This window comes from Dromiciops gliroides, chromosome 6 (genome assembly GCF_019393635.1).
Source record: "Dromiciops gliroides isolate mDroGli1 chromosome 6, mDroGli1.pri, whole genome shotgun sequence".
Classification (NCBI taxonomy): Eukaryota; Metazoa; Chordata; class Mammalia; order Microbiotheria; family Microbiotheriidae; genus Dromiciops; species Dromiciops gliroides.
The window spans coordinates 69099515-69115068 of NC_057866.1; the positions used below are offsets into that span (position 1 = coordinate 69099515).

General features: G+C 42.8%; 1 pseudogene; it reads right to left on the reverse strand.

Moving 5' to 3' along the window:
• Positions 1-1888: 1888 nt before the first annotated feature.
• LOC122732004 lies at positions 1889-14077 on the reverse strand (annotated as a pseudogene).
• Between the last annotated feature and the right edge of the window lie 1477 nt (positions 14078-15554).

Here is a 15554-nt window from a genome sequence, read left to right on the forward strand (position 1 = left end):
GAGAATATCAAAGGAGCCAGCGGGTCTCTCTGTTTATGATATCTCTTTACTTCTAGGATCTGGTGTCTAGGTGTCCTGTCATTTAGGAATATTAGTGGCTATTAATGGTTAATGGTCCCTGGTTACCTTCCTTAAGCTTCTGTTGATATTGTTTGTTAATAGGGACTCAAAGTCTCTTGGTTACTGTTGATAAAAATTTAGATCTTAGTTAACCCTTTTATCCGTTAACCCTTTTAGCTTCCTCCTTGGTTGTTTATTTGTTTTCACTGGTGTCCCACTCTTTATGACCTCATTTGGGCTTTTCTTTTTTTTTTTAAGGGTTTTTTTTTAAGTGAGGCAATTGGGGTTAAGTGACTTGCCCAGGGTCACACAGCTAGTAAGTGTTAAGTGTCTGAGGCCAGATTTGAACTCAGGTCCTCCTGACTCCAGGGCCGGTGCTCTATCCACCATTTGGGCTTTTCTTGACAGATACTGGAGTGGTTTTGTAATTTCCTCCTCCAGCTCATTTGACAGATGAGGAAACTGAGGCCAACAGGGTGAAGTGACTTGCCCAGGGTCACACAGCTAGTAAGTGTCTGAGGCCACATTTTAACTCAGGAGGAAGATGAGTCTTCCTGACTTCAGGCCCAGCGTTCTATCCACTGTGTTACTTTGTGTCCAAGGGAGGAAGAAGAATCCTCCAATCTCAGCACTTTAAGCATCTGGCAGAGTGTGACTTAATCACAAACTATTTTCTTCTGAGGCCAAAGTTGATAGTTAATATCCACCTCCGTTTTGAAATCAGTCAGAGTGATTTTTAATTAGGCGGCATCTCCATTCTTTCTGGCATGGACTAATAGCTCTGTGGCCTGACTCTTTAACCTGGAAATGTTCAATTAAAAAGGAAGGTACGGAGGCAGCTAGGTGGTACAATGGATAGAGCATCGGCCCTGGAGTCAGGAGGACCTGAGTTCAAATTAGGCCTCAGACACTTGACACTTACTAGCTGTGTGACCTTGGGCAAGTCACTTAACCCCAGTCGCCTCACCAAAAAAGGTACAGGAAGTGGTACCTTCTACAACAATTATACAGATTAAATCAGGCTTCCAGACTCAGGAACAAGAATAAGAAAAAATAATGATGCTTATTCTCTTCTAGCTTAAGAAAGGGTAGCCAGGTCACACAGTGGATAGTGCTGGACCTGGACTCAGGAATACTCATCTTCATGAGTTCAAATGCAGCCTCAGACACTTACTAGCTGTGTGATCCTGGGCAACTCACTTAGCCCAGATTGCGCAAAATGAGTTGGAGAAGGAAATGGCAAACTACTCCAGTATCTCTGCCAAGAAAATCCCAAATGGGGTCGTGAAGAGTCAGACAACTGAAAATGACTGGACAAAAAAGCTTTATGAAGGGTAATGGACCCCAGCTCTAGTTTTCAGGTTCTTGGTCAGACTCTGGACAAGACACCTCATCTGATGCTAATTTTTGCTAATGGGGGGAGAGGGAGTTGAAGGGCAGAAGGGCTCATTTAAACGAGATGGATAAGAAGAAACTGTTAAGAGTAAATTAACCTATTCCCTAACCTTCGAAAATGCATCTCCTTTGGGTTTGAATATCTTGTTTCCTTTCTGAAAACATGTAAGATCACAAGAATAATCCAACTGGAAAAAGGCATCCAAAGTGCAAAAGGCACCAATGAGGTGCTTAACTTCTATATTTACAGTGTGGTATGGACAAACTTAAAAGATACTACAAAATATACAAAGGCAAGCAATATAAAACCAGAATCATACAGGTTGTTTACTACATAACTTATGAAAAAGCCATACAGATTCAGTGACTATAACTGAACGTGTTCTTGGCTCTCTTCCTGGGCCTGGGCCACGGGCTTGGGACTTGTTATTACTCAGGTTTCCTCCAAGACCATTTCCTCGTCCTTTTGTCGATCTTCAGCCAGTTTACAGCACTTACAGCAGCGGCAGCAGTCCATGAGAAAAGATACCAGCTCATCCCAGGGCTGAAGAGAGCACAACCACAAGGGCAAGAAGTCCCAGTTTTGCAGCACGTTGGGAAGAACTTGAGGACAGCGGGCTTGAAGGACCCGAATCATCAGTACCACAAGCAACAGAAATATGAGGGTTGCCCCTACACTCACCAACACAAGCCAACCTGCCAGGGAGAGGCCAAACACTATCAGTGGGGTTACTAAAAAGCAGATGACCAGGTAGACAATGGCAAACCAACGGTAGGTGGCTGTGATGTCTCCCAGGCCCTTGGCTAGGCGTATAGGCAGGCGTGTGAATGGGATTGGGTACCACAAAAGGACTCCGGAGATGTTGAAGAAGAAATGGCACAGGGAAATCTGAAATCCAAAGAATTAGACAAGATGAAAACTAATATATCACACACTAAGTCAATTAGGATCAGGGGTGAAACAAGGATGTCCATTATCACCACTATTCAACCATTCTGGAGAGCAATTGAGAACTATGCCCAAAGGGTTATAAAAATGCATATGGGGCAGGCTAGGTGGCACAGTAGATAGAGCACCGGCCCTGGAGTCAGGAGGACCTGAGTTCAAATCTGGCCTCAGACACTTTACTAGCTGTGTGACCCTGGGCAAGTCATTTAAGCCCAATTGCCCCATACATTATAACCTATATCTGATTGCTTACCACCTCAGGGAGGCAGGAGAGAAGGCAGGGTAGGGAAAGGATAGAATTTGGAACTCAATTTTAAATCAAAATGATTATTAAAAAAGAAAGTGGGTTAAAAATACGCGCTGAGCTAATGAAGCAAATTTTCACAAGTCTAGATTATTACCTGGTTTTGTTATCATTTGTTCATATGTAGAGAGTGCAAAAAATTAATTTCCACTAACTGAAAAAATATAGACCAGCAGGAGCTGGCTGGATGTTATGTTAGGTGTGACCTTCTGAGTCCTAGATCTGGAGAGCTGGGAAGACTTTAGTAAGAACCTTGCTTAGCCTCACTTTGCTCATCTGTGAAGATGGCAATAGAGCCCTTAATTCGCTGAGTTATTCTGAACATCCAATGAGATCTACAAGAATACTCAGTGTAAGAATACTCATCAGGATGTCATGAAAACAACAATGCATATGGGAGTCTGAAAACCTAGCTACAAGTCAACCAACATTAATTAAGAGCCTCCTCTATGCAAAGCACTAAGCTTGGTGCCGAGGATACAGAAAGGACGAGTGCCTGTCCCCAATAAGCTTACATTCTACTCTTCTGAATTCTGGTTATGCCATTAACTACCTGCATGACCTTGGCCTTCAGCAAAACACTCTTCCTATCTACAAAAGGATGACTGGAGGATCTCAAAGGTCCTCTGAAAATGGGCCTCTTTGAAAACAGGCAGACAGGAAGGAACTAAAAATGCCCTGAAGAGCTGGAGTCCTAGCTTACAAAACAAAGTTGATATTATGTGGGGGACAGGGGACAAGGTGGGGGATGAATGTATCTGTTCACCATCCCTAATTCATTATAGGTACAAGCTGAAGATATCTGGTCATTGTGTAGAAAGTTCAGCTTCTGAAAAGACTAGCTGGGGATGGGTTTTCTAGCCCACAGATCTCCATTCTGAAGCAGGTAAGACCTCAGGGGTAAACAAATATCTCTGTATGATTATGAAACCAGAGGGGCAGCCAGGTGGCTCAGTGGATAGAGCGCCAGCTCTGGAGTCAGGAGGACCTGAGTTCAAATCCGTCCTCACACAGCCTTACTAGCTGTGTGACCCTGGGCAAGTCGCTTAAAAAAAAAGATTATAAAACCAGGGTGTTCATGTGATGGATTCAGTAGTAAGTTAAGAAAAAGAGCCTAATGGAAAGAGGCAATGATTCACAAGTGTGCATTCTTACCTGGAGTGAATTTTGTAAAGTATTTCCAGAGCTAGCTAATGCAGCCAGGATGGCAGTGGTGGTGGTACCAATGTTGGAGCCCAAGGTTAAAGGGTAAGCTCTCTCAATGCTGATCACACCGATGCCTAAGGGAAAAGAGAAACACTGGATTCAGTCTTGGGTGGGAATGATTGAGCATGGCAGGACCAAATGTAAAAATGGAGACATGGGGAGGCACAAAGGGAAAGGCAGAGGAAGGGAGCACTTACCAACCAGAGGAGTGATTGTAGAGGTGAACACAGAGCTACTCTGCACAATAAAGGTCATCCCGGCTCCAACAAGAATGGCGAGGTAGCCTGTCAGCCAGGCAAAAGGGAAGGGGAAATCTGGAAAAGCAGAAGAAAAAGGCACCATTTCTACAATCGTCCTGGTCAGCATTTCAGATCCCTCTAAAGGGAGGCCCAGAAACAGTCCTTTTGCTAATAACTCATTCTGAAACTTCTAGCCATCAGCAAGAAGTGCCTGGGGGTCAAAGAAGCTCCCTGACAACACCCTAAAAACTACTTTTATCCTCATCTTTGCAGAAACCAGATAATATTTTTAAAGCACTAATCACACTACTCAGCACATAGGAGGTTCTATAAAAATGCTCATTTCTTTCCTTCATTGTTCCCAGAGCTGGGGCCCAGATCAACCCAAATTGCCCAAGGTCTTAGTGTGGCAGGGTGGTGGGGGAGCTTGAGTCACTCCTCCCAAGTTTCATCAGTATCCTAATTCAGAACAGCCCAGGTGGGGAAGGGGTGAGATCAAGGGTAATAGTTTTCTGGATGCTGGGGGTTGTTTAAACATTTACAAATCTCCTACGGGCCAGGCACTGTGCTACATACAATTAATTTCATCCTTACAAACAACCCTGGGAGGTAGATAGTACCTTGGACTATCTTCCCTAGTCAACTAATGATGACAGTGAATTAAGGGACAGGGAAAGGGACCCGTCTTGTGATTTCTTCGGCTTAGGGAGCGCTAGGAGGAGGAAACTCCCTCTTTCAGTGCAGGCTGGCGGATTCGCTACAATGTGGGCCAGTCTTAGGAAGCTCTTAAGAGCTTGAGGCAACTCTAAGAATGGTTCAATAATGCCAATTCTAAACAAAAGAGACAATACGGATTCCCAGGATTGCCGATCTGGAAGGAGAGAACCCAAGTGGAGGGCAAGGGCATCTGCAGTTCTTGGCTCAGATGTGGAGCTCAGGGAGCACAATGGGAGGGGAGCCAGGACACTCCTTTCTCATAAGGACTCTGCCCACTGAAAGGCCAAGAGAAGGTGAAATGACTACCTGTATTGAGGGTCTTCTTAATCACTGCAGCAACTTGTCCCTTGAGCACAGAGTTCAGGACCTTGACAATCAAGATCAAACAGGTGCACAGGACCAACAAGGAGAGGACTAGAAGGATGAGCCCAATTCCAAGATCTGGGAGACTGATGTCCACAAATGCATGTTTGCCTGTAGGAACCAGAGGAACCACTTATCATCATCTTTCTCTTCCTCCTCATCATTTAACCTGGCAGATAGAATCACTTTATACAAGACGTGGTGCTGGACATAACACTAATTCAGAAAAGGTTTATATAATACATTTTTTTAAAGACCCAAAAGAAATTTAACTTCAATCCAAATAACATTTAACCCCGAGACCCCAAGTCCCCAACCTTTTTGTAAGACTTTTGATTACTAAAAAGCCTTCAAACCTGAGTGTGGGAAGGTGCATTGGCAGTTAAGTCTCTGTATACCCATGTGAGAAAATAATGGGATTTGGCAGATATTCAAAAGCCCACCTGGAGATTAAACTGATTGAATTAAGTGAGAGTGATTGACTTTGCCTTAAGAAGGTACTGTTCTCAGAAGCTAAGGACTTTGAACTCATGAGACCACCTTCAAGTCCAGTGAACCAATAGATCTGGATGAGGCTAACCAATCAGCTTGAAGCAGTGTTTAAGGACCGCCTCTCTGCTCTGGACCTATAAAAAGCTTCCACACTCAATTTGTGGAAGCAGTGCATAGTTGAAGCCAACTAGTGGTGGAGGACTTGAGGAAGAACCAGACCAGGCTGGAACTCTAGACTAGATAGGCCTTTTCTTAACTGTCTGAACTCCACATGTTTTCCTTTTTACTAATACCTAGTATGCTTTAATAAATGCTTAATGCCCAAAGACTGGTACTAAAGCTTCTAAACCCAGTATAACAAAAGTGGCAAGAACACTAGATTGAAGTCAGAAGTCTTGGGTTTGAATATTGATTCTGCTCTCTGCAACAGTGAGCAGGTCTCCCTTTCCATTTGGAAATTTGGTAGCTAATAAGGTATTTTGTGTGTGTGCATGTTTTGTGGGGCAATGAGGGTTAAGCGACTTGCCCAGGGTCACACACAGCTAGTAAGTGTGTCAAGTGTCTGAGGCCAGATTTGAACTCAGGTCCTCCTGAATCCAGGGCCATTGCTTTATCCACTGCACCACCTAGCTGCCCCCAGGTCTCCCTTTCCAAGAATGGATTTGCCTGAGCTTGTACTACTTACTTGCCCCTTCAGTTTAATTGTACAGAAAATATAATGAAGTGCTTTGTATACTGAAAGTGCTTTAATGTCTGTATTTACAAATATTAACTTATTTGTTCCTCACAACAACACTGCAGGATAGGTGCTTATCTCCATTTTAGAGATAAGGAAAATGAGGCAGAAGACAGGTAAGTTATTTGTTCAGTGTTTCTCAGTCTCCGAAGCTAGATTGGGACCAGGTCTGCCTGACTCTGGGTCCATTGCCCCATCATGAGGAGGACACTGTTAGAACTGATGTTTGAGCTTCGATTTCTAAATGACTCCCTGATAAATATAGGTAGAGAATAGAGTTAAATATAGGTAGAGAATAGAGTTAGGCATTCCTCTTTTTACTCAGCAGACCTTCCAGAAGATTTCTTACTCACACTTTGCAATGTTCTTTACATGTGTTGTATTCATGAAGGTCCAAGTCAGATTCCCATCAGTCCAACATAGACTAGGCGAGGTACAATTTTCCAGTGAGGGTACGGTAACATTGCTTAAAGTCTAGATGACAATACAGCAAAACAACAACAACAACAACAAAAAACAACAAAAAACTTTAAGAATGGTATCCTGTGAAGATAAAATTTACAGCACTGAAGATATGACCCCCCACCCCCCAGGCCACTTTCCCCCTCTTCTCTAGGGCACTAAATTTATATAAAACCAACAGCACTTGCAGTCCCTCAACATCACAAGAGGAACAGAAATTCCCAATCCCCCATCTATGTCCTTTGAATCATTTTCTGATACTTACCACAGTTTTTAAAGTTTTACACCAAATCTTTATCAGGCTCTTGTTTTTTGCTGCTTCATTTCCTGTAGCAATTTCATTTATGACTTTTTTATCCAGCTGGGGAAAGCAACAGACATGAGGAAAAGTTAGCTTATGCCTCAGCTATGATTTGTGACTGAAAAGTTAGTTATTCTCCTAGGGGCTCCCGTGCACAGAAGAGAAAACCAGGATGTATGCAAAAGGGAGACACAGACTGGCCTCATTTCCAGAGGACTACCCTCACATGAGACCCTGGCTTTATCTTAGTTTGACTAGGATCAGGCCAGATAAACCCTTTTGCCCCTTTTCCAGGGGGCCCAGTATACCACCAGCTCCCTGAGGCCAATGAGGGTCTCATGTTTGACATTGTATCCCCCAGTGCCTGGTCCATGGGAGGGGTTTAATGAATACATCTTGGTTAGGAGGCATCTCTTGGGAAAGAGCTTCCTCTTTGGCTGGATGAATAGCCAAGCATATTCAGAATTAGTGTTTTGGCTAGAGATAAATAGAACGAGTCTTCATGCCTACCTGGATGATGATTTTTGTGAAGGGATCTGTAATCACTTTCAGGAGTTTAGGGGCATTTTCTCCAGTCTTGATGTTAAAGGATTTCACTATGACATTGGTGAGGTGGTAGAGGTAGCCTGTCATCACCTCCAAAGGCAGCAGCACCAGCACTGACAACCAGTTAAAAAAATCATGGACAGTTGCTCCTGCAAAAGCCCTAGAGGAAGGAGAGAACCCAAAGCATTGAAAGTTATGGTACTACTGTCTTGTTACTCTCATTAAGTGCTTGCTGTGTGCAGGATGAGAAAACATGGTGGGAAGACGGTGAGAAAGACTGGCTTGAAAGTTAGGAAGCCCTGGCTTCAAGTGTCCTATTTATAGGACCCCAGGCCAGTCACTCAACACCTTCAGTGGTCTGACCCACTGCTGGAGTTGCCAAACATCAACACTGCCAAGCTTTCCACATGGGAAGTTTCCCCACCATATTGCAAAAAAAGAAAAAGTGAAAAAATATCCTTTGATCCACACTCAAGGTGGATATCATTTTTCATCATCGAGTCCTTTGGAATTATCTTGGATCACTGTATTGATCAGAATAATCAAGTCACGGTTGATCATCATTACAATATTGGTCTTATTGTGCACAATGATCTCCCGGTTCTTCTCATTTCACTTTGTGTCAGTTCATATAGATCTTAACATGTTTTTCTTCCCCTGAAACTACCCTACTCTTCTCCTTTCCTATAGAACAAGAGTACTCCATCACAATATAGGCCTTTGAGCAGAGTTCTAAATTGTTCCTCAGAATGGTTTAGACCAGTTCACAACTTCACCAAGCAGTTCATTAGTGTATCATTTCCCCCCTCATCCTTTGTAATTTCTCATAGGTATGAGATGGTATTTCAAGAGCTATTTGACTATGTCTTCCTCTAATAGTGGCTTAGAGCATTTTTTCTTATGAACAAGCAGTTTTCAGAAGAAATCATATCCTCTAAACTATTAACTGGAGAATGGCTCTTATTTTCAAATATTTGACTCAGTTCCAAAGAGGCCTTTATCAGAGAAATTCAGGAGGACCTGAGTTCAAATCTGGCTTCAGACACTTGACACTTACTAGATGTGTGACCCTGAGCAAGTCACTTAACCCTCATTGCAGCACAAAGAATGAATGAATGAATGAATGAATGAGATCACGATTGCTACCCTTCCTTTTCTTTTTTTTTTTTGTATGTGTGTGAGGCAATTGGGGTTAAATGACTTGCCCAGGGTCACACAGCTAGTAAGTGTCAAGTACCTGAGGTCAGATTTGAACTCAGGAGCTCCTGACTCCAGGGCCGGTGCTCTATCCACTGCACCACCTAGCTGCCCTTACCCTTCCTTTTCAACTCCAACAGAAGCATATTGGATTAGGCTCTAGCCCTTTATTTCAACGCTGTGTGTCTCTTATTTCAAATGTGTCTCTAGATTCTGTGTCTAGATTCTGGTTTCTAATCCAATTAGCTATTGACTTCCTTTTTATAGATGAGTTCATCCCAATAATATATTCAGTTATGATTACTAATTGTGTATTTCGCTCCAGCCTATTTTTTTCTATTTATCCTTCTTTTATGTTCTGCTCCTTCTCAGAAGTCTCCTTGGCTTCTGACCCACTTCATCACTTCTTACAAGTTTTCATATTCTAGTTTGCTCTGATCTCCACATAGGAGTCAGTAGAACCCCAAAACCAATTCAGAAAATAAAATGCTGGTGATATTCCCTTCACCAGAGAGACAAGAAAAAATTCCCTTTGATATTCAGCACCACCACCAATACCCACAATGACCTGTTACTTTGCTTTTTCCAAGTCTAGAAGAACAAAATGTGGAGGGGAATGTTAAGTCAGTCTTAATAACCATAACATATCATTGTCTGTGGGGGTTTTGTCATTTCCTTCTCCAGTGGATTAAGGCAAACTGAGGTTAAGTGACTTGCCAAGTGTCACACAGCTAGTAAAAGTCTGAGGCCAGATTTTAACTCAGGTCTTCCTAACCCCAGTCAAAAGAAATACTATTGTACCAACAAATCATTACAGAGTTATGATTAACTAATGAACTGCTGGTGAAGTTGTGAACTGGTCCAAACATTCTGGGGAACAATTTAGAACTCTGCTCAAAGGGCTATATTGTGATGGAGTACTATTTTTTATAGGAAAAGGTATTTTCAGAAAAAAAAAAAACCAAAAAACCATGGTAAGATCTATATGAACTGACACAAAGTGAAATGAGGCATTAGAAGTGCTGTGTATCTACTTATTCCATACTTTTAAGGAGATCCATTGGAAGAGCCAGATAAGTATCTGGAGGTGGGTAAAGATTCTCAACTTTGTTAACCAAAGATAGTTACTGAAGTAATGGAGAGAACATGACTAGCAAACAAGTGAGATAAAACTTCCTACCTTCGAAATTCATTCCTGTCTCCAGCCTGCATGAGGGCCACCATGGTATTGGTGATTGAAGTTCCAATATTGGCTCCCATGACAATGGGAATTGCTGCCTTTACTGTCAGCACTGTCAAAGGAAAAAGGTAAATGAGGAAGAAAAAATGAGGAAATTCACAGAAACAAAGGAATCATTAGGGAATGATTAAGGAACGGTTAAGGAATCAGGAATCACTTCTACAAGATCCCCAACCAGTCACTCATCCAGCCTTTGCATGAAGATCTCCTGTGTGATGAATAACCAACTGCTGCTGAGACCAAGTGCCCAGAACTGTAATTAAGGCAGGGCATCTGGGGCTTTTCCCATAGCAAGAAAATTAAGACCACTTGTGGCAACGTTGGGGGGGGGGGAAGGTTGATCACTGCTCCAATGGTGGCTGTGGCAACAGCTCTGTCCAAAACTTAGAAGCATAGAAAAAGTAGGGAAATAAAACCCCCAGAGCAGATTGTTTATAATTCCATGATTCTGAAATTTGGAATGAAAAATCCAGGCTAGCCTAAGCTACAATGCTGAGGTGGGGGATGGGGAGGAGGAGGAGGGGGAGGGTAACTTACGTGAAGAAGACACCAGACTGACAACAACGGAGGTGGAGGTGCTAGAACTCTGCACTAAGACAGTCACCAACACGCCAATCATCAAGCCGGCCACGGGGTTGTTCAGCACTGAACCATCATTCATAATCTCCCCAGCCACTTTTCCTGCAGAGGTAATCAAAATTTTAAAACAAATATATGGTCATCGGTTGGGACTGCTTGGCCAAAAATGAAAGGGTAGGGTCCACTATATGGGAATGAGGAGTGAGGAGTCAGATGACTTCAATGTGGCAGAGGGCAGTGAGGGTTGGATTTGCTTAACACAATACTTGGCACATCATAAGTGGTTATATAAATGCTCATTCCTTTCCCCCATTCTTTAGAGTGCTTTATTTTTGGGTTTTGTGGGGCAATGAGAGTTAAGTGACTTGCCCAGGGTCACACAGCTAGTGTCAAGTGTCTGAGGCTAGATTTGAACTCAGGTCCTCCTGAATCCAGGACCTGTGCTTTATCCACTGCACCACCTAGCTGCTCCTGTTAGAATGCTTTAGAAGACTCGGAATTCTTTTCATGTGCATGTTGTGTCATCCCAACAAAATTCAAACTTCCTTCCTGAGGGTAGAGATAGGTCTTCCATTTTCTTTTTTTTTTCTTTTTTTTTTTTTTTGGTGAGGCAATTGGGGTTAAGTGACTTGCCCAAGGTCACACAGCTAGTAAGTGTCAAGTGTCTGAGGCTGGAGGTCCTCCTGAATCTAGAGCTGGTGCCTTATCCACTGTGCCACCTAGCTGCCTTGTCTTCCATTTTCTTTGCATGTTTCCACTATGCAGAGTAGAAGCACCAAGGCCAGGCTTTACACAAAGGAAATGTCCAAATGGTTGGAGTCAAAAACAAATGACCATCTATGCACTACACCAATTAAAGTAAAAAATGTGGAAAACATACTAGGACAGGTTGGATCCATATTTAAGGACAGATTGTTTTGACATAGAAGTGGAATCATTTGTGCAGAGAATATAAGGGCAGGGATGGGGAAGGCCCAAAGTGAGCCTATTTGCACAAAATGACCAAGGCTTCTCTTCACTTAACTTTGCTCTGGTGACCTAACTTCCATATCAAAGTCTTTTCACAAAGATTTTTGAAACCTAATACCTAAACTGTCTCTGTCTTACTTCCATAAGAAGTCTAAGGTGAGGGGGCAGCTAGATGGCACAGTGGTTAAAACACCAGCCCTGGATTCAGGAGTACCTGAGTTCAAATCTGGCCTCAGACACTTGACACTAGCTGTGTGACCCTGGGCAAGTCACTTAACCTCCATTGCCTGCCAAAAAAAAAAAAAGAAGTCTAAGGTGGGTTGGGTGCTGGGGAAGGGAGAGGGGAAAGCATGATTCAAGAAGCATCCAGTAAAACTGGAGTAGATAAAAAGGTGAGACCCCTCAGGCAGAGAATAGTTTTAAAAAGAAGGGAGATTACTTGGGATGAGACTGCTTGTTGATTGGCTGAACCAAAGTCAATTCCAAAGCAAAAACAAAAGAACCCCAAAACAAACGCCCAACCCACCCAGAAACCTCAGACCCTCTCTGCAGTTGCTTTTCCTACCTCCAACCAGCTGGAAGGCACTGCTGAGAACATCCAAGGAGCAGACAAATAAGTAGAGAAAGCCCAGGAGGAGAAGCACTTTTCCAAATCCTTGTAAGACAGCAGTTATTTTCCCTTTGGTGTCTCTCTCTGCAATAGCAAAGGGGAAGTGAATAAGCATTTATGAAACACCTACTATGTGCAAAACTGCGTTCAGCACTTTTACAAATATTGTCCTTTTTGTTGTATGCAACATACACACACACACACACACACACACACACACACACACACAGAATCTAGCATTTTGTACAAGAATCTCCCATCTCTTTCTAGCCAAGAGCAGGCAGCCTGGGTTATCAGCTTTGGAGATGCATTAGAAACTGCATTTTAAGAAGCATACTGTAACGATTGGAATAACGCCACCTGCTGGATACTTACTGTAGAAGAGTTCTGCCCATGAAGGGAAGGTCTTTGAGGGCAAGACCAGGAGTCAGGAAGTGACGCGGGCTAGTGGGAGGAGGAAGGAAGAGACTGGCGCTCAGTCTCGCGCCTCTTTCCTGTGGACGCTGGCGGAGAAGGGAGCTAGAAATGTGCTCTCCCTTTAATAGATAGGAATCTAGGCCTTCTCTCTTTATCAAATTCTTATTCTCCTTAATAAATGCTTAAAAGTCTAACTCTTGCTAAAGCTTATAATTTATTGGCGACCACTCATTAGATATTTTAGACAGACTAGCTAGGATTTTAGCCCTTAACAATACCATTTACATGAAGTGCCCCCCCCCACAGTTTTGCCACCTACTTTTCTTCTTCTTTTTTCTTTTTTTTTTTTAATAAAAAAGCCACATTTATGGAGAAGCTTTTTGGCACCGAAAATGGTGTGGTCTGGAGGGGAGGGAGAAGGAGCCATAAGCACATCAAGGCTGCATTCTTAGCTGAACCACAGGCTTGCTAAGTGGTGCAGATAATATCAGCCACCTCCAGGCAGAGGGGTCCTGAGAGGGTGACCAGCCAAAGCACCTAGTGCTGCTCTTCAGGAGGACATTAGGCATTACTTTTAAGTATTGGACTTCACAACAGAAATGACAGTTTTGCTTTTGGAAAGAATCTTTTGGCCCCCAAATATTACTAATGATGTGGCCAGCCCTAGGAGGATTGGCCCTTACTTAGGTGCTGTTAGTCCTGGCCCCCAGAGCCTTGAAATGGTTCCCCCAGCTCAGCTTCCTGAGTTCAAATCAGGTCTCAAATGCTTAATGGTTGTAAGACCCTAGGAAAGTCACTTGACCCCTATTTGCCTCAGTTCCCTATCTGTAAGATACAGACACACTTAAAGGAAATAGAAAAGCATTCCAGTATCTGGGCAAGAAAATGTCACGGAAGGACTGAACAACAACAAAACAAAAAGGGAGCTAAGCATTACCTGACCACTTGATCCCCGAGTCCTTCAAGTTCGGCATATCCCATGGGTCTTGCTCTACTATTGACTCGACTCACTGTAGCAGCAACATAAGATTCCATCATACTTAAAGTAGATCGGGCATCATCTGACAAGGAAAGGGGAAAAAAAAACCAACATCAGGGAGAGGGCCCATTCCTCCTAGGGAGGAGTAGAAGTTGTCAGGGTCACGTTGCTTCAAGATGAATTGGAGAATGGTACTTACTGCGGGGGGGGGGGGGGGTTCTTTATCTTTTTCAGATACAGTATCTTGTTGGGTGGTGGCTTCAACATAATTATTAGGATCAGAGTGGGAGTTTCTCAATTCAGGCTGAGGTACCATGGTCTGTGGATAATAAAATTGAAAACTTAAAATGTCTGTCACTGGATTTTATACCAACATGGAACCCAGGACAATAAGACATACAACAAGAGCATCAACAAAACAAGCTCATTTTGAGAATTAAACCAATATATTTCTTTCTCCTATGTGTAACATCATGGGGTCATTTTTCAAACTTCCAACTTTATGCAATCCATCTACAGAGAAAGAACTGATGGTACCTGAATGCAGATTGTAGCATGATTTTTTTGTTAGTTCCTTTTTCTAAAGTTTTTGTCTGTTTTCTTATTTTAATAATAAAAATAGGGGCAGCTAGGTGGTGCAGTGGATAAAGCACTGGCCCTGGATTCAGGAGGACCTGAGTTCAAATCTGGCCTCAGACCCTTGACACTTACTAGCTGTGTGACCCTGGGCAAGTCACTTAACCCCTGATTACCCTAAATAAATAGAATAAATAGAATAAAAATAAACAAACTTCAAACTTTACTTTCCCAACCACATGTCCAGCCTGTTATCAAGTCATGTCCTTTCTCCCTGAGTTCAGTCTTTCTCTTCTCCTGCCCCAACTTCATAACTAAATCACTAATCCTGGTCTTGGTCATTGGCCTCCTGGATTTCTAGAATCTTCTTTATTAGCCTCTAAATGTAGCTGACTCAATTCAACTATCCAAACCATGTGTTTTAGTCACCAGCTCAACAAATGTCAACTATGTCCTCATTAAAGGCTCCTCCCTCCAATGGTTCTCCATTCCTTTTCAAGATTAACCCTTGGGGCAGCCAGGTGGTGCTGTGGATAGAGCACTGGCCCTGGACTCAGGAGGACCTGAGTTCAAATCCAGCCTCAGACACTTGACACTAGCTGTGTGACCCTGGGCAAGTCACTTAACCTCACTTGCCTCACCAAAAAAAAAAAAAAATTAACCCTCTAATTCAAACTTCTCAATTAGTTTCATCTCTTTCCTAAGGGTTACTCTCCCTACCTGAGATTGAAATGTTTCCAATCTTCATCCTTACTATTTCTGAGACTTCTCTACTGTCCTCAAACTGAATAATGTTCATCTATGAAAAGCAAGCTCCCCAGCAACCTCTGAGACTTTTAAGACTTCCTTCCTGATAATCCATTTTACCAGAGATGAAGAGTCCTGCCACTGACACATCATGCCATACACGGGTTGGAAAATCCATGCTATTTTCTCTCAGTAAGTGGTAGATGGTCATTTAGGGAAGATTTCACTTTCCTTCCCACTTGTCTGTTTAGGGAGAAACAACTTTTAACCTATTTCATCAGGTCAGAGTAAGTACAGCTTTGCAAGAGATTATCTTCATGGGCTTTTTCACTCAGGAAGCTGGTCAGTGGTTTAACTGGGGCAACTGGCAAAAAGAGCTGAAATACAAGGTCACCCTCCTCTTTTAGGATTCCAAGATGTTTTTCAAAGTGTTCAGAAGGAAAAGCCCACTGGAGTTTATTTCAGCAACA